At 42.4% G+C, this 18,055-nt stretch overlaps 1 long non-coding RNA gene across 2 annotated transcripts; it reads right to left on the bottom strand.

The window, feature by feature from the left end:
- Positions 1 to 665: 665 nt before the first annotated feature.
- Positions 666 to 16,463, bottom strand: LOC146424730 (uncharacterized). 2 transcript variants are annotated; one of them, XR_014846891.1, is made up of 6 exons: positions 16,327 to 16,463; positions 11,491 to 11,598; positions 8,364 to 8,467; positions 8,014 to 8,084; positions 6,806 to 6,907; positions 666 to 913 (listed from the first exon to the last, which is right to left on the bottom strand). It is a non-coding gene; the product is annotated as an uncharacterized LOC146424730 (long non-coding RNA). The 2 variants fall into 2 exon arrangements; XR_014846892.1 differs by lacking the exon at positions 16,327 to 16,463 and adding an exon at positions 11,858 to 11,993 and having other exon boundaries at positions 6,806 to 6,897.
- Between the last annotated feature and the right edge of the window lie 1,592 nt (positions 16,464 to 18,055).

Here is an 18,055-nt window from a genome sequence, read left to right as displayed (position 1 = left end):
TTTGTTTAGCTTTTCAAACCAAGAGACAGTAACTGGTATGTTTGCACATGGTATGTGTATTTTTTATTGTAAGGTCTGATCCCTGCTCATTGTACAGAGACCCTTCTGAAGAACAGCTAAGTGGCATGTACATTTTTACCAGTAGTTTCGCATTTTTTTCATTTATGCTGCCTTGTGCCCAAAAGGCCTTTGTGTAGGAAATCCAGTCAAAAAGTCAGCATGTGAGGAAAGAACAGTTTTGCCTGTTTATGTTTCCCATCAGAGTCCTGGAAAGGACACTTCTTTACAGCCCTCCTTTACCTATACAGTGAATGTTAGGCTTGCTGAGGCTTTTCTGCTACCATGCCTGTGCATCCAGTGCTTGCTGAATGTCACAGTCTGGGTTCTGTGGACTGTTTTGGAGAAAGAGACAGGTGAGAAGGAGAAATATCTGTCTGGGAGTCCTTACAAAGGAATGAGGAACTCTTCCTTTGTCCTTGCTGGAATGTATATGTGTTTCATGGGAGCTAAGGCCTATATTAACCACTTAAATCATGGAGATATACTGACCTCCACCTGCTGAAGATCCAAGCCTGTATTCTGTTGACACATTTTGGCATGGCCATACCCTCACGACTTTTTTTGTGCAAATGGAGGCACTTCAAAGAAAATCTCTGAAGCATCAATGAAAGAGAAAGACTGAATTACATAGAGATATATTCCAATTCACATAATGAAAGGATCTGACCCAAAGACATTAAGAGTAAATTCTTGCATCATCTGTGAGAAGTTCTTGCAAACAAGCGGTTTCGCCATTAGACATGGACCTTTTTCCTTTTTTTTTTCTCCTTTTCAGCATATTCTCTGGAAAATGCATGTTTTGAGTGGCCAGACTTCTCAGGAGATTCAGATGGGACTTGCAGAGGACTTCCAGCTGAAACAAAAATGACACGATAATTCATGAATACTTAAGGAACCTCTTTGAGAAAAGATAGAAGCATTTTTAAACGTGTTTTTAGGCACACAAACAAAACACAAAAGAACTGTTCCAGTTCTTTCACCTGCCAGGACAGTCAAAGCTCCAAGGGGAGCCCTGGCTTGCACCCTTCTCCCACCTGTTCTCTCTTGCTTCCAGCACAGCTCTGCTCACACGTGACTGATAATTTCCCCTTTGGCATGGACAATATCTTTCAACTAATCAGGAAAAAAACATAATGAGGATTTGTACAAGGACCCCTGCGTACCCTGGACACTGCGCATCACAGCACCCTTCTAACTTAGATGTATTATTAATTCTGATGAGTACTGCTAGAGCAATGCCACAACTTGAATACTTCCATGAATTCTCAAACAATGGGCTCATTTCACTAGCTCACTGAACCAGTGGAACTGAAAGAGACAGCAAGCAGCTTACTTCTTCATCTTCTGTCCACATGCCTGTTAATGCCACGATCCTGCAGAATTTCCTGTGCCAAAGTCACATTGGACAGAATTTGCACTCTGACATTTTTCTAGCATCTTAGAGATGGATACACAATAATCAGAACATCTATTCCTTTGCTGCCCTTACCCTCATAAAGTTTTGTCTCTGACCTTCTTCTTGTTATGGAGTGAGGTTTTTCTCTCTCTCCTGTAAGCTTTCATCTCTCTAGGGACTATTATCTTTCACTTTGTATGGGACTTACAATTTTCAGTACAGCTTCTCCATGACTCATAACTATAACATGGAGATGGTTGACATTGGCCAAATGCCAGACACCCACCTAAACCGCTCTCTTACTCCCCTCCAGAGCTGGACTGAGGATAAAAAAATATATAACTAAGAGTTCATGGGTTGAGATAAGGACTGGGAGAGATCACTCATCAAAAGCCATCAGGAGCAAAACAGGCTCAACTTACGGATATGAAGTGAATTTATTACTGACAAAATCTGAACAGGATAATGAGAAGTAAAATAAGCCCTTAAAAATACCTTGCCCAACCCCTCCCTCCTTCCCAGCTCTACCTCCTAACCCAGCGGCGCAAGAGACAGCTAAGGGGGTTACGGTCAGTTCATCACCTGAGACTTCTCCCACTGCTCAGGGAGAGGAGTCCTGCCCCTGCACTGCTCTGGGGTCCCTCCCATGGGAGACAGTTCTCCATGAACTTCCCTAATGTGGCTCCATCTCTTGAGCAACACCTCTCTGTGACCTGCTGCAATGTGCATCCATCCCATGGGCAACAGTGCCCCCAAAACTGCTGCAGCATGGGTCACTCTTCCACAGGGTGCAGTCTTTCATGGACAGGCTGCTCCAGCATGGGCCCCTCTTTCCAGGGGTTTTCCATGGGCTCACAGTCTCTTCTCAGGTGTCCATCTGCTCCATTGTGAAGCTTCTCCATGGGCTGTGGGTGGATGTCTGCATCCCCATGGATCTCCATGGGCTGCAGGGGCACAGGTGCCTCACCATGGTCTGCACCAAGGGCTGCAGGGGAATCTCAGCTCTGGTGCCTGGAGCATCTCCTCTCTCTCCTTCTCCACTGACCTTGGTGTCTGCAGGGTTCTCACATGTTCTCACCCCGCTCTTCCCTGGCTGCAAGTACAACTGCACAATAAATTCTTTCTTCTTAATTTTGTTATCACAGAGGCATTACCACTGTCTCTAATGGACCCAACCTTGACCAGAAGAACATCAGTCCTTGGAGCTACCAGGGACTGGCTCTGTCAGACAGGAAGGGAGCTTCCAGCAGCTTCTCACAGAAGCCCTGTAGCCCTATTGCTACCAAAACCATGCCATGCAAACTCAGTACAAACACTTTGATGGATAAGACACTGTCTTTGCAGGTGTGATTTTGATATGCAGGTTACACATTTACAGGGCTGTTCTAGACACATGGTTTTAGGCAATTGTGAAGAGAAAGTACAGGAGTCTTGCTATGATATGTAGAAGTCCTGCTATGAAATTTATGATACCATTTCAGTGTTGTGGAAAAATTAATTTAGAAAAACCCACAATTTAAATTCAAGTATATAACACATACACATATATACATATGTGTATCCCATTCCATTCCAAGCATTGCTCAAAGACCGGACCTGTTGTTTCCTGAGATGAAAATCTTATGTACTGCTTTGGGAAACCAGATTCTGTGGTCAAGCTCAAACAAAATATTTGCACTCTTGTTCTATGAAAAAAACCCCAATATCCTGTAATCTGATCACTGCAGGTTTGGGTCATTACTGACCACCACCTCAATTAAAAAAAAAAAAGTATAATTTTACAGCCCTACTCATCATATTCAGATATATTAATACCTCTGTAGACTCCTTAGGTTTTAAAATCTCCAGGAGCAAGTAATTTCAACTATGAAAGCTAAAATTATTTCAGTCCTTATTTACAAATTTCTAAAAAGTTCTTCAAGAAAAAAATTAACTAAACTTAAACTATTTTCCCAGAGGAAGATTCAAGATGATGGGCTACATCCTTATTTTATTCTGATTTATGACATACTATTCTTAAATTTAGAGGAAAACAACTTTGAGTGACTCCTGAAAGAAGGATTCATATATTTTAAACAAAGACTTTCTATACACAAGCAACACTGAAACACTATCTTTCCCTCCATAAAGATTTGACTTCATTATTCCAAATGCTAAAGACTGTCTCACTAGGCAATCTCACACTTCGAGCTCATTTCCTAAAAAGCATTTTGATTTCCTACTAGTGCAGCAGGCACCGGAGAAAGATATGCACTGTATTTTTCCAGCGTTTATTATTTTCTCTTCCTACTGGAGCTTTCTTTTTGCCTAGTTACATTTTTCCCATTGCAAGTTTTGGTCAGAGTCCAGGGGATTGTGGTTGGGTTCTGCAGGGATTTTTTTCCTGGTTCTTTCTCTCCATGCATATTTCATGTGCCCATTACTTTAGGTGCCATAAACACAAATTAAAATCAGCATCATTTCTGTCAGAAAGGGCCATATTTCTCTACTCATTCATTATTTATATTGCTTCCTTAAGTGGTGTTCTTGCTTGTTTGTCTCTAATAGAGGATACAAATTATTTCACAGCCTTTGTTCATTACTGAGATTGGGCTGATCAGGAGCTTCACTGAATTGTAAATGCAATGAGGCTCATCTCTTCTGATAGATAAATCCATGAACAATGTTTGCTGCTGAACGACCTGCCCCAGGCAGCCACAGAAACCACATTAGCCTCACCTTTCACCGTGTGTCATGGCAAAGAGATTATTTCTGTGCTTTGGGCCCATTTGAGCATCAAATATTTAACCTCTGCACCTAGAACAGACTATGAACTTATATGGTGCATAATCAACCTCCAAATCTGAGTAGATAGAGATGTGTCCTGTGTCACTGTATCTGGTCTGGTGAACTTCACCTTCTTCTCAGGAACAAGTTCATTCAAAAAGCCATTTGATTTCCCTCTCCTGCTGCTTTTATAGAGACAATCTCCAGATTCTCTCTAATTTTTACAAAGCTTCGTATTTCATCCTGTATTTACATGGTCAGGTTTGACCCACCTTTTCTTTTTTGATGCCAGCATTATTACTCTCTGATTACATAGTTCTTTCCACCACAGTGCATTACCAACGAATATACCATGAGGGAACAGCTGCAGAGTATCACACATTTCATTTTGTTATGCTAAAAATGTTTCTGTGCAGCTGAACTGGAGACCACTCCACTAATCTTGACTACTAGTCATCTGAGGCCTGCAAAAATCATGACACTAAAGTGCCTTACATTTTCCTGGACAAATGGCGGGAGTTTGTTTCGTATAATCAAAGCCTTTGTTTTCCACGTTTTCAATCTGCTCCACACAAAGAGGAAAAGCCACACATTAAAGCCATGTTCCCATTAAAAGAAGAGAAATTAGCTTTTCTAAATGTCATGTGAATGAAGACTGAAGCATTGAGAAAAATATCTAATGCTACGAAATTCATACTAAAATTGTGAGAATTGACCACACCACATTAATTCTACTTTATTCCAGTAGATCAGAGGGGTCAGTAGGTCTATGTTACCATGTGCTGCAAGACCATAAGTGAGCTCACCCTAAAGAGGTGCTAGAGAACTCACATCTGTTAGCAGCAGTTAGTCAGGACACTACATAAATGCAAGATTCTCATTACACAAGGCACAGGACATTTGAATGACACTATTTTCCCCTCAACACCTGTGGTGCTATGGATGTCTCATTGAAAGAAAGGCAACAGCTCAGGTCTAGGATGCTCAATCCTTGTAATTTTGTGAGTCCCATAAGGACCAGAGCTTCATTTGAGAGCATTCTCTGGTTTTTGGTGCTGTCATTGACAACTAACCTTGCAATGAACCTGACTTTCAGCACCGGTTCTCCTGTCCTCTTGGAAAGCTGAAGGTCAGCCAATAAAAGCCTTGGCAATGCATGTTTGCTGTAGGCTAGTGTGTTTCCTTACTTTCAACATGTCACAGCTAAGAATGGGGAGCATTTCCCTTACAGGATGACAGCCTGCTTTGGAGGAAGGAAGGAGAAAGGAAGGGAAAGAAGGAAAAAGGAAGGAGAAAAAAGGGGAGGAAAGGGAGCAAAAAATAGGGCTAGTCCATGAAGGTCACTGCTTTGCCAGGTAAAAATTAAATGCCAAGTGTGTCCCTACAACATCCCAAAATTTTTTCTTTTGCCATCTACCCTTACACTCAAGGGACTCTGGATGACAGAGACAACAATTATCTACAATAATTACAAACATTTTCACCCATTTCCAGAAATTTCTTTCCTCCCTTTCTCTTTAGGAAGTCCTTTAGAGAGCAAGAAAACTCTAAACCAGCAGAGCTCTATCAGAGTAAAGCAAAAGTATTTAAAATTAATTAAGAAAACAATACTAGGCAGGTTATGAGCCCCGGGTTGTGCAGAGCCATGACACTCTCTCTGTGTCTTCTGCAGTCAGCAGCACAGTACAGGCAGCTGGGGCTGCTGGCAGGGCAGGAGAGCACTGCCACCAAGTGCAAACCCAGCTCCTCCGCATCCTCGTGCCAGGAAAACGGTTTTTAAAAGCCCCTAATCACAGCCTCTCTTCAGTCCCTCCTCGTCTTAATGAAACTGTCACAAGTCCCACAGGTGGTCAGATTTGGGGTTTTGGATTTTGCAGGCTGTAATTACTCTGCCATTTCATCATTTTTACTCTGTGAATTATTATCTCAGCCTGTTCTTTCACACCTTATTTTAATAATCAGTTTTTCAAGTAACTCTGTACAGACAAAACCTGCTAATATCACTGACCTTTCTAAGAGCTGGCTATATTAACTGCATGATGGCAGGGCATATGGCCATCTGTGAAGTGCAGAAATAAGACATCTCCCAGTTGAACTGAGAAGAAAAGGTAGAATATGACTTCAAGACTTAGAAAACAAAATTAGGTCATTCCTACATGGGGAATATGGCTTTAACACCTAGAAAACAAAATCAGGTCCTGCCTGTGTGGGGATGCTAAGGAAAGGTAAGCTGAGCTAATTTCAGGTGTAGATTTAAACTGGATCAGGTAAACCACGTTATATTGCAGTGAATTAAAAGAAACACAATTAAGGCCTATTCAAAAAAATTTTTAAGCCACCTGATTGAGGTAATGCAATTTTACCAATACATTTAAAGTAAAATTTTATTAATTTTCCTACATGTCCTGCCCGTGCACAGACTAGCCCCAGATCACAATGCAAATATAAACAGAAGGGGCTGGAAAATGGTGGTATTCCCTCCAGTTGTACCCTCTGGCACTGGCTTGCTGAAATTTTCTGTGTCAGAGAAAGCAGCCCAGCTCCTGCTTCAGTTGTCTGAGTGCTAGACAAATAGGCACTGACCTTGTCTCTGGTTCAATCACCTGCAGAATGGGGAGGCTACTTTCCTTTAGAAAGGGTAGACAATGAAGAAAACTTCTATGACGTATTCTTGTCTGTTCAGCACTAAAAGATGTAAGAATAAACAGGAAAAAACCATATGCAGTTGTCTAAGTAAGAACAGATAGGCCAGTTCTTTCATTTTCCTTTCCTCATTATACTATCAATAACAATATAAATGTGCTCAGCATTTAAATATTTATACTATCAATGAAATCAAGCAAAATTCCCTATAAATACAAAACAAGGGAAAATTTGAGCTCCAGATACTTATTTTCAGAATCGGACAATATTTAGGAACTTCAGCTTGACTCTGCTTCATCACAGTCTTCAAAACCAGCCTGTGCATGGTTCAGTCCTCTGGATGCCAGCAAAACTGTTCAGAATTGCCATGAACAATACATTTAGCAAGGCTAATAAGCAGTTCCTTCCTGGCTCAGTTTCACATCACAGTTAAAGCTTAAGGAAATAAAATAAAGGAAATGTTAAAGGCTAGATATGTTACTAGATATTGCATTTTATTTCCAGCTTCATAACAGCAGAGTGGACTCTACAGTGATGTCCTATCATCTGTTTCTTGGTGATTGGCTGTATCCAGTCATACTGCTACTTACTTTTAATAAGTATATTCCCACTAGTGTTCTTCATAATTCACATATTATACATCAATGAAAATAAAAGTTCTGAAAAAGCGTTCTCTGCTTCTTCCTTCTACTCTCCTGCCCAACCTTGGGGAAAATTAAATGTAGTATGGAAAAATCACTGAGAACACAGAGAGAAAGCCAACAAATCCCTTGTTTAATTGAGAAACACATGGCCTGGACAAGTGGTTACAAAACAAAATGGGCATGGGCAGGAAGTTTCTCAAAGATTTGCTCTGACATAGCTGCATGTGACTCCGCCATGCACGATCTTTGCTGAGCATCTCTCCCTTATTCAGAGACTGTAAATCATGGCACCAGCCCGTCATGAAGACCCTGCCAGCACTAACCACAACCAAATTATGTCTTGTGGGCTTCATGGGAAGAACTGAGGACAGACAGGGACAATGCTTCTGGGGCTGAGGAGGCACCATGGAGAAAGTTGGTTTGGGTCTTCAGATGCCCTTTCCTGTGGAGTGACTGAAAAGGTAAAATAGCTTGAATGTTATTTTCAGAGGAAAAAACATGCACCTGAGGCTTGTGCTTTCAGGTCAAGTCACCACAAGGGTTTTCAAATCCAACCAGGATCTTCAAGGTGGGAGCTGCAAATAAAGCCAGGGAGAGATGGAAATACAGTGAAGATTGTGCAGCTGCAGGGAAAAACCAAACACTCTTTTTAATACAGAATTAATGAAGTCGGGGAAAGATCCTGATTAAATCTATTTTTTTAACATTTTTCTAGCCTGAAAAATAATGCAGTGATAAAGCAAAGGAAATAGAAAGCCAGCTCTCACGGGACATTTACATTAGGCAGCATAAGCCCTTGCAAACGTGCAGCAGGGATTAACTGCACTTTGGCAGATATGGACTAGGTGACTTACCATAACAGTCCTGGAGGTAGTTAACAGCCAGAATAAGTCATCTTGAAAATGCAGCAAGGAAGCTTAGTGTCGAAAAGATTCACTGCAGAAATGGCACTGTTCTTCTGCATGATAATAAGGAAAAACACAAGAGGGTGAATTAAGGACACAGGGTTGATTTTGCATTTTAATTTCATTATTTTTGTCAGGTTATATTATAACTTAAACATTCCTAAGAGGTATGACAATTTTGTTGACTGCAAAATTTGTATCTGTTTTATTTTTGCTTTTCTCTTTCTCCTAAGTAGGAGGGGGAAATATCCTATGACAGATTATTAAATCCTAAATGGCTGATGCAGCTTGGCAATAAACCTTTTAATGGGGAAGAATGTTGGAAATAAGTTTGTCGTGCATATAACCATGCACAACATGGTTATATCACAAATATATTTTCAGGTAATCACCTTTTAAACAAAACCTCAATCTTTATATAAGAATGATTTCTTTACCCTAGAAACTCAAAAAGATCTTAGGGAAATGTATATTTAGATATCTCAAAAAAGTGACTTATTTACCCAGTTCAATACATTAAATCTGGAGATTAGATGATTCACCTGACAGACATCAAGGCCTCCCCAGGAACTGTTTCATTCTGATAAGCAAATGTGCATTTCATGCCTGCTTACCAGGGAAAAATAACTATTTGCACAATATCTTGTAATGACTCTAAAGAGGTGTTTAAACACCACTAGCATTTTCAACCCCCTACACAAAAAGCAAACAAACACAAAGTCAGTCAATATTGTCTCTATACAGTGGGGTATTCAGCTATGTTGGGGCTTTGATTCAGGATTGGTGAACATTTACATCTCTGAGACATCTGCTGTCTTCAGACAGGCAGTCATTTTGTCTTCAAACTAGAGCAGGCAGCAGAGAGTCTACAAAGAAAATGTGCTTCTTAAAAATGTAATTGAGTCCTTTCTCATTTAGGGTATTCTGACTGAGAGCACATGGCTGCTACTCATGCAAAGGAAAGAAACATTTCTACTAAAGACAGAGTTGTTTATATAGGAAGAATGTTATTCCAGGCTGTCTTTTCAAGGTAGCGTGAAAAAATTATGTGAAGTGCAATAACTAAGAAGCAGGGGAAAATCAATGTCTTTGTTTAGCATGGGAAGCTATATCGACCCTACAGCAAGAGCTTATATTTTTCCCAGATGGTTATGTTTCCCCAGTGACAAACCTGGAAATTATTTTTTCCCAGCCCTCTAGAATTCAGAGAAAGGGAAGGGAAGGGAAGGGAAGGGAAGGGAAGGGAAGGGAAGGGAAGGGAAGGAAGGGAAGGGAAGGGAAGGAAGGAAGGAAGGGAAGGGAAGGGAAGGGAAGGGAAGGGAAGGGAAGGAAGGAAGGAAGGAAGGGAAGGAAGGAAGGGAAGGGAAGGGAAGGAAGGAAGGGAGGAAGGAAGGAAGGGAAGGGAAGGGAAGGAAGGGAAGGGAAGGGAAGGGAAGGGAAGGAAGGGAAGGGAAGGGAAGGAAGGAAGGGAAGGGAAGGAAGGAAGGGAAGGAAGGAAGGGAAGGGAAGGAAGGGAAGGGAAGGGAAGGGAAGGGAAGGGAAGGGAAGGGAAGGGAAGGGAAGGGAAGGGAAGGGAAGGGAAGGGAAGGGAAGGGAAGGGAAGGGAAGGGAAGGGAAAAAAGAAAGGAGATAAGAATTCAGACAAACCAACTAGATCCTCTTTTTTCTCTTCCTGCATAAAGAGAGGGTGTCAAGAACAGTTTCCCAGTTGATGACTCTTCATTCCACTTAAATAATTTAAGATCTACTCTGGCCAGCAGCAAGGTGAATCCCAGTGGTCTGGGCACCTCCAGTAGGAAGTCAGGAGTCCCAGAGCATCTGAGTGGAAGAATGTGGAGCCTGATTTCAAAGAGATATGAAACACGTTGGTGAGTTGCAACAGGGTGGCAATTTGCATAGGAGACTGAGGATAACATTGATACTGTCACTTTCTGGAAATGGCAAACCATTTTTAGAATTCTAAGTGGAAACTATTCAATTTTTATTGAGCGTATTATGGGATATTCTGTGTAGAGGCTGGAAACTGAAAGCTGCAGGAGAATCAGAGGAGTACAAAGAGAGAGGACCAAACCTAAAAAGCCAAGAAAATATGCAAAGGATACATTGCCGTCAAATTTTCAACTCAACAAGGCTTCTCCTTTGGGACTGTAGAAGGGAGAATTTCACACATTGGGTAAACAAAGGCATAAGTATGGGAAAAGCCAGAATTTCAAACTGTGTTGAAACACAATGAAAAGAGGATAAAATAAAATGCCATGGTGCCCTCAGCTTTACAACTACAATAGGTGTGAGCTTTGCTCCACAAGAGGTACTCTGAATTACTCTGTTCCTACAGGCTTAAATGTCCTTCTGCTTAAATGCACCTCCTCTCCAAACACGCTCTTCCTTTTCTTCCTCTGCCTCAATCTCAGTGCACACTACCAACTTGTGACAGTATGGATGTCCTCTTTCAAACTTCTCAGAGCTGGGGTTTCCAATTTTGCCACCATATTTATAATGGATATCCAAACACCAAATACAGAGAAGGAAAGTCCTCCTACACTAGATTATGTTTTTCAGTCATGTAATCATAGTATTTTGCTCTTATAAAACACAACATTTTTCATTCAAAGATGTCTAAGCTTCTAACTGATTATTTAATGAAGTCACAAAATGTTCCTGTGATCTAGGAAAGTATTGAAATTGGGTGAGTAAACTAGTATAGATGAGTAAAGTCATTAGTCAAGATGACTAACAGATGAGAAATGTGCTAATAAAGGGTAATTGCAGTAAAAGAAAATGAGCTTCAAACAGGTTAGAAGAGTGATTTTTAGAGAATAGTTCTGAACACCTACACTCCTTCATATCCATCAGAAGCTGTGATAGTTCAGAAGTGTCTAAAAACCAGACTAGGTCTGATTTACCTAGGTACACTGACATGGACAGAAGAGAAAATTTTGAAACAAAAGTGTGCATGCGGCATTGGAACACAGGGCTGAACAGAGCCTCTGAATAACAGGCTGAACTGAGTCCACTCACAGACAGGCACAGAGATTGGGTTTAGCCTAGGAGTACCTACAGACCATAGACTACTCACCACCCATCTCCAATGTCAGCTGTCATTTTAGATGCTACTGGCCCAGAAGCCTCTCCTGAGTGGATCTCACTGTCACTTGGCTCCAGTGGTTGATATGTGATCGCCTTCCTGCAAAGATATCTTTACTGAAACCGCATGACCAAGACAACCATGGTTCTATTCAGTCATTCCATGCTCAGTTTCCCTGCATCCTATGGCTCACCAACACCTTCTCCAGAAGTAACACAAGAGAGGAGCAGAGAGAAATGGTATCATTTATTTCCCCTGTTGAGTAGTGAGGGTACCAAAGGGCTGATGGATGCGGAGTAATGCTTAGGTAAGATTGACAACTATTTCCTCCTGCTTCATACACATAACCAGCACCCACCTGTTTTCCTCCCACCCAGAGATATTTTTGAAAGCTTCTTCTAGCAAATTTCTGCACCAAAATTAAACCCATATAGCAGTCAGCCTTATTGCCGTGTTCCCACGTCAGCTGTGTGTCATGACAACAGATGATAGAAATGCTGCTATTCAGGCTTCAGGGTGCGTGTTTCTTTCTTTTTCTTTTTCTCTTTTTCTTTTTCTTTTTCTTTTTCTTTTTCTTTTTCAATTATAAAAGCTTTAAAAAAAGCTCTGAACAAAAGTGCTTGCTCCATGATGCAGCGCTGAGCTAAGGCACACAGGGCAGGTATACCTGCCCACATGCCAACAGGCAAAAATAAGTAGAGTGGGTGAGGTTTCCTGTGGTGCTGTGGGGGCTGAGGGAGACACACTTCGAGGAGAGGAGGAGATGACAAGATAAGGCAAAATGGAGAGGCAGAAGCAGAAGTGCTTCCCTTCGCTGCACCCCTCCCCTGTGGGCCTTCAGCAGTGGAGCAGCTCTGTGCCCCACACATGGATGTCCCTGTACTGCCCCATGTCCTAAAACTGGTCAAACCTCCCTGCTTTGGGGTGCTCCTTAGCAGACTCCAGTCTGATCCCCCAGAACAGCCCTGTTCACCTCACCCTGCTCTGCAGTGAAGAAAGGGAGTTTTGAATTTCCAGGCAGGGAAATCTTGCTCTGCAAATATCATCTGAGTTCTTCCATGGAAGTAAAACACTTACAAAGTAAAGTCTCCTCATGAAACAGCATTATTCCCACAAGGCATAATTTCTCGCAGGTCAGACATGCAGATACTCCTTTCTACTCAACAACTCAAATTTGTATATGTGGCCTTGCTTTTGCTTGTGAGTTTTTTGTTTGGTTTTGATTTAATTTGGGGGGTTTTATGTTCCTCTAGATCCCCGAGGAAGAAAAAGCAATGAACCTAGAAAAAGCAGAGTCCCAGTTACTTTAGGCTCAGGCTATGCAAGGGCAGTCAGAAGCTCATAGAGGAGGGCTCTCCAGCTGGAACTGCTGCAGTTCACAGCTCATACTTCAGTAATCGTCACATTTGTTTCTGTTTCACAGCATCATAAAAGACAGCAAGCAAGTCCTGAGCCAAGCAAGAATTTAAATATGTCTTTGAGGCCTTTCCCATTTAGAAAACCGCTTGTGTCTGTGTTTGATACTAAGGGCTGCTTCTGAATATAAATGCTTCCCTGAATCAGGGCTACACAAGTATCAGATGCTTAGATCAAGGAGCTGATCTGTCCAAATCAGACATTAGAGGCATGATGAAATGCTGCAGATCTTCCCTTTAATGAAACTTACTTTATGAAAACCCTTTAATAAAGCTGCAGTGAGTATATTTACATTCCCAAAAGAGAAGAGCTCTCTCTCAAAACAGGAAAAAAATTACCACAATTAATAATATACTGATATTCTTCATAATGCCAGTAGATTGCAAGTTTTTGTTGAGCTGTTCATCATTTTGAATTTCCATGCATCTCTTTATTCCACAATCACATCTACACCCGCTGGGGCACTTTAGGGACTAAAATTCATTGCTGCATATTAAAAATAGCAAATGAATCTCATTATTTCTTTTGTACCTCCCCAGTTTATTCAGCATACAAAAGACAAAATCAATAGCATCCTGCCTGAGCAATTGGGTTATTTTTGTATTTTTTTAAATACTGCTGCAGATTTTTGGCTTTACTTTTGAAACTGTGATGCACTGCACAAATATATTTTCATTCTATGAGTTTTCAGATCATCTGAATTTTGCTGTGCTAATCCCGGATGTTTAATATCAAGGAAAAGAGTATTTATATCCCATTCATCTCTTTCTCCAGCATCTCCTGTGTATCTGCATGTTCATCTTCCATTGCCAAGAGTCTAACTATTCAGAAACATTCTTCTCAGGGATGAAGACCCAAATAAGTTTACATATAATTTAAAACAATCTTGGGCTTGAGGGGCTGAAGTGCTTCCTTGATCTGAGAGAGACATAACAGGATAAAGGAGGAAGGGGGTTTTCCTATGGGCTCTACCTTTTGGGGAGAGCTGGGACTCAAAGACCTCGGTAGAAATGCTAGAATTGGTCTGCATCTTGTTTTAGAAAAGGAATGTGATATTCCCTTTCCTTCCATCCTTCAGCACTTCCACAGTTGCCCACTGTTTTCAAATAGTTGTAAGTAGAAGAAATTATTCAGGAAACAGTATCTGTAACACCTCAGGATGCGTGTCTTCCAGGTGACCTGTATGTGTTTAGATTTACAATATCTTTGTTCACTTTTTTTTTTTTTCATTTACTGCTCTTTTTTCCATCCAGTTTGTCTATTATTTTTGTTCAGATGAAAGCAAAGCAAGTTCAGTGTTTCAACCATGCTAAGTCTTTTTAAATATAGTCTCCCTCCCGATTTATTAACAGATGGACTTTCTACCAAGGACTGCTGTTTCCCCAGCATACTGGTAAAATGCTTTCTATTTGTTCCTGTGTATCTGAGAAAGGCAATCTACTTTGCTCTGATTGTCCTCTTTTCCCTGAAATCATCCGCTGCATAACTACTCTATACACATGGATTCCTGTATTGCCCAACACCATTCACTGGTTCAGGTCATTTGATTTTATTATTCTTGATGCTGAAACACAAGACCTTCCATTTTATTACAAAATTCTTTCTAATGTAATTTTTGAATATGTTTTATTACTCACTTCAGTTTTAAGGCAGAACAGAAAATACAAAAAATACACTTTTTCCTTCTTTCACCATTTCTTCTGGGTCTTATCCCTGAAAAGTGAACAGACCTTTCCAGTAAAGCAAAGCAGATGTTTTGGAACAGTTTTCACAGTTTTAAGTCCCTGACAAGCTATATATTGTGCATGTGTCCTGTGTAGCCACCTTTGTATGAATCTCTTTATAACCAGTCATAATGAAATTAATATGAATATGAACCCCTGTAAACCAATCTTCCTGCTTGGGAGAAATGAACTTATCTTTGCAATTCCATATATATTTCTCCCTATGGCAAACTGATTACAGGGAAACCATATACATACTTAGAGTGATGTGAATTTGGGATAGAATTTGCAAGGATCTGAGTTTTATTTCTTTGACTTCTGCCTAATTTATGACTCAGGTAGCTACATGATGTGTCTAAGCTCTGACTAAATGTTTATGAATCTGGAAAAAAATTGAGGTCTAATATGAACTTATATTAAATTTATCTTGAGTGCACTTCAGATGCACTAACTGATTGCATCTCAACCAATGTACACAAAGAAGAGTCATCCTTGAAAGACATCTTGACTTCTTCTTCTTTTAGAAAGTAAAAACATTATCAGTTTGCTTCTGTTTCCTTTTTTCTTTCATTGAGGCAATGTTTGTTCTCTCTATAAAATGGAACCAAACAATGCTATTATGTGAGTCATCAGAAAAGAGCAACAGCAGTAGTACATGGTTGTTGATGGTGATCAGTCTGAATTGCTTACTGCCCCCCTGCCAATCCCTTGGAAACTTTGGCCTTTGGAGGATAACAGGGACTTACTTGCTTGGGGAACTTGGTGCTTGCTGCCCATAAGACAATAAGCAAAACTGGTTTTACCTGAGAACTAAATTTGTATTCCCAAAACCTTGCAAGTCTAACACTGTAGACTTTCCTTAGCTGACTGCAAAACATCAAACATTCGTAATGGAAAGTGGAGGCGGCTCTCTTCTAAGTATAATACAGGATACATCCCTACCTAGTCCAAAATACACCTCTTTTGCTAGATGTTAAGAGATGTCATGCTTCCACATCAAAATGCTTCCTATTGTCCTTAAATTGATAGTTCAATCCACTTGTCATCAAACAGCAAAAGTAGCCTTCCTGCTTTCATCTCATTATCAAAGGAAAAAAAGAGCAGATACATGTGGCAGTAATTCTTATATCCCATAGTCGTTTTTTTTTTTCCTTTTGGTATTAAGAATAGCATACTATCAGAGCAGCAGTAGGCAAAGAGAACAAGAAAAGAAAATTCAGTCTGTTTGAGATTTTACTATGCAGAAAATCCTGCTTCCGTGCAACATCCCTAGTACTGCCATCTGAGTTAGAACCTCACATCCTTGTACAGTTGGGCATCTGACAATAGCTGGAGTAAAAAGATTTTGTAGCACACATCATCAACATGCACATAAAAAATTAGAAGGCCTAAACAATTCTGAACAATGCAAGGAAATTACCCAAATTTAAAAGGATTTAGAAATATGTTCCCCTTCTTGAATCAAATGGCAGTATGAAAGAAATTCAGCAGACCTCTGCAGCTTACACTACAGAAAGATTGTCATTCACGGATGTGTTCTGCAGATTCTACTAGTCAGCAGTAAAGATTTGTTTGCTCAGTATTAAAAATGAGAGACGGGGGAATCACAATACTGAAGCACTACTTTTAGGTTCCTAAACAGAAATTAAACACAGCGTCAGAGGCCAATTAACAACATTTAACGCACCTAACAAGTCGTGACAGAGCAATGGGCTGGGCCTGTCCCCCGGGAGGGCGCGGGCGGCAGCGCTGCGCGGGCAGGGCTCTCCGGCAGCGGACACCGCCGGAGCCCGGGGCGCGCTGAGGCCGTGCTGAGGCCGCGCCACCCGCACCGCGGCGGCGGAGCGCCCTCTAACGGCGAGCGGCGGACCCGCGGGGGCTGCGGCGGGGCTGAGGGACTGAAGGGCTGAAGGGCTGAGGGACTGAGGGGCTGAGGGACTGCGGGGCTGAGGGGCTGAGGGACTGAGGGGCTGCGGGACTGAGGGGCTGCGGAACTGAGGGGCTGAGGGACTGCGGGGCTGAGGGGCTGAGGGACTGAGGGGCTGCGGGACTGAGGGGCTGCGGAACTGAGGGGCTGAGGGAGTGAGGGGCTGCGGGACTGAGGGGCTGCGGAACTGAGGGGCTGAGGGAGTGAGGGACTGAGGGGCTGCAGGACTGAGGGGCTGAGGGTTGCGGGGCTGAGGGAGTGAGGGGCTGAGTGGCTGAGGAGCTGCGGGGCTGCTGCTGAAGGACACTCCCCTGCCCCTCGCTGCTCCCACCCCGCCGCCAGGAGACCCCTCGAGGCCTCATCTCGCCCCAGCCTTCGCCGAGCCGTGCTTGTTTATCCTCTCGTATAGGGAGGGTGGGAAAGTGCCGCTGAACAGGGAGATTTTGCAGCATGCTGTGATCTCCCAGGGATTTTTGGCAGGTTCTCATTTCCTCGGGGAGCCAAGAACATTCTGTCTCTGCATCTCACATACTTCCCTCTTGTCTTCGATGCCGTGCGGTCTCGAGGGGCAGCGCTGCCTGGGGGCATCTCAAAGGGGCTGGCAGCTGCTACAATGGTCGGGTCCCACTCCTGGAGGGTGTAAGGCCAAATGTCCAGGGCACAAGGTTTCTTGGTGGGATGCGGACAGAAGGGATGGATGGCAGTGGCTCCAGGTGTTAGAGACATAGGCCCAGCTCAGTCTCTAGGCCTTATAGAAATTACCTTCTGGAAGCAAGAGACATACCTGGCAATTCCTCCACTGTAAGAGACAAAAGTGCAGAATTATCAAGCATAGGATAGAGGGCCTATCAAAACTACATTCTGGGTCAACAAAGAAGGGCTAAGCTACAGTCACCCACTGGCACAGACCCACACCCCGCATCAATACAGGGATCTACAGAGGCCAGGGGTTGACACCATTCCCAGGCTCAGGAATGCCTCACACCACTTGCCAGCTTCTCTTTGCCAGCAGGGATGAGCTGGCATCATCCATGCTGGTGATGCATCATCATCCTTAGCTGGAAATCTCCAAGCCTATTGTGGCACTTCTGCCATGCACCAAGCTGTACCCTCAGTACCAAACACACATCTGGAGACACAGAAGGCACCAAAAGCATCCTCAGTGAGTTCACCCGTATGGAGAGGAGAGACAAGAGGGACGTGAGGTGTGAAACCAGATCTGTATCTCACTATATCAGCTAGGCTCGGCGCTGTTATCTGCAGAGGCCTTACTGGGGGAGGGGAAAGACAGAGGCTGGTGCCATACACACCCTCCAGTGCTCATCTGCAGCCCACAGCTCCCACTACAGGAGTGTTCACACACCTGCGGGCACCCGCGGTCTAGGAAAAGCAGCTTTCACCCCATTTTGTGGGTAAAAATGGAAGAGATTGGAGAACAAAGGCTATTATTAATTCCCATCTGTTGAAAGGAAGCTGCAGCTGTTTTGAG

This window comes from Lichenostomus cassidix, chromosome Z (genome assembly GCF_008360975.1).
Source record: "Lichenostomus cassidix isolate B80296 chromosome Z, HeHo_3.0, whole genome shotgun sequence".
NCBI classification, from domain to species: Eukaryota; Metazoa; Chordata; class Aves; order Passeriformes; family Meliphagidae; genus Lichenostomus; species Lichenostomus cassidix.
This window is presented reverse-complemented; position numbering and strand designations above follow the sequence as displayed.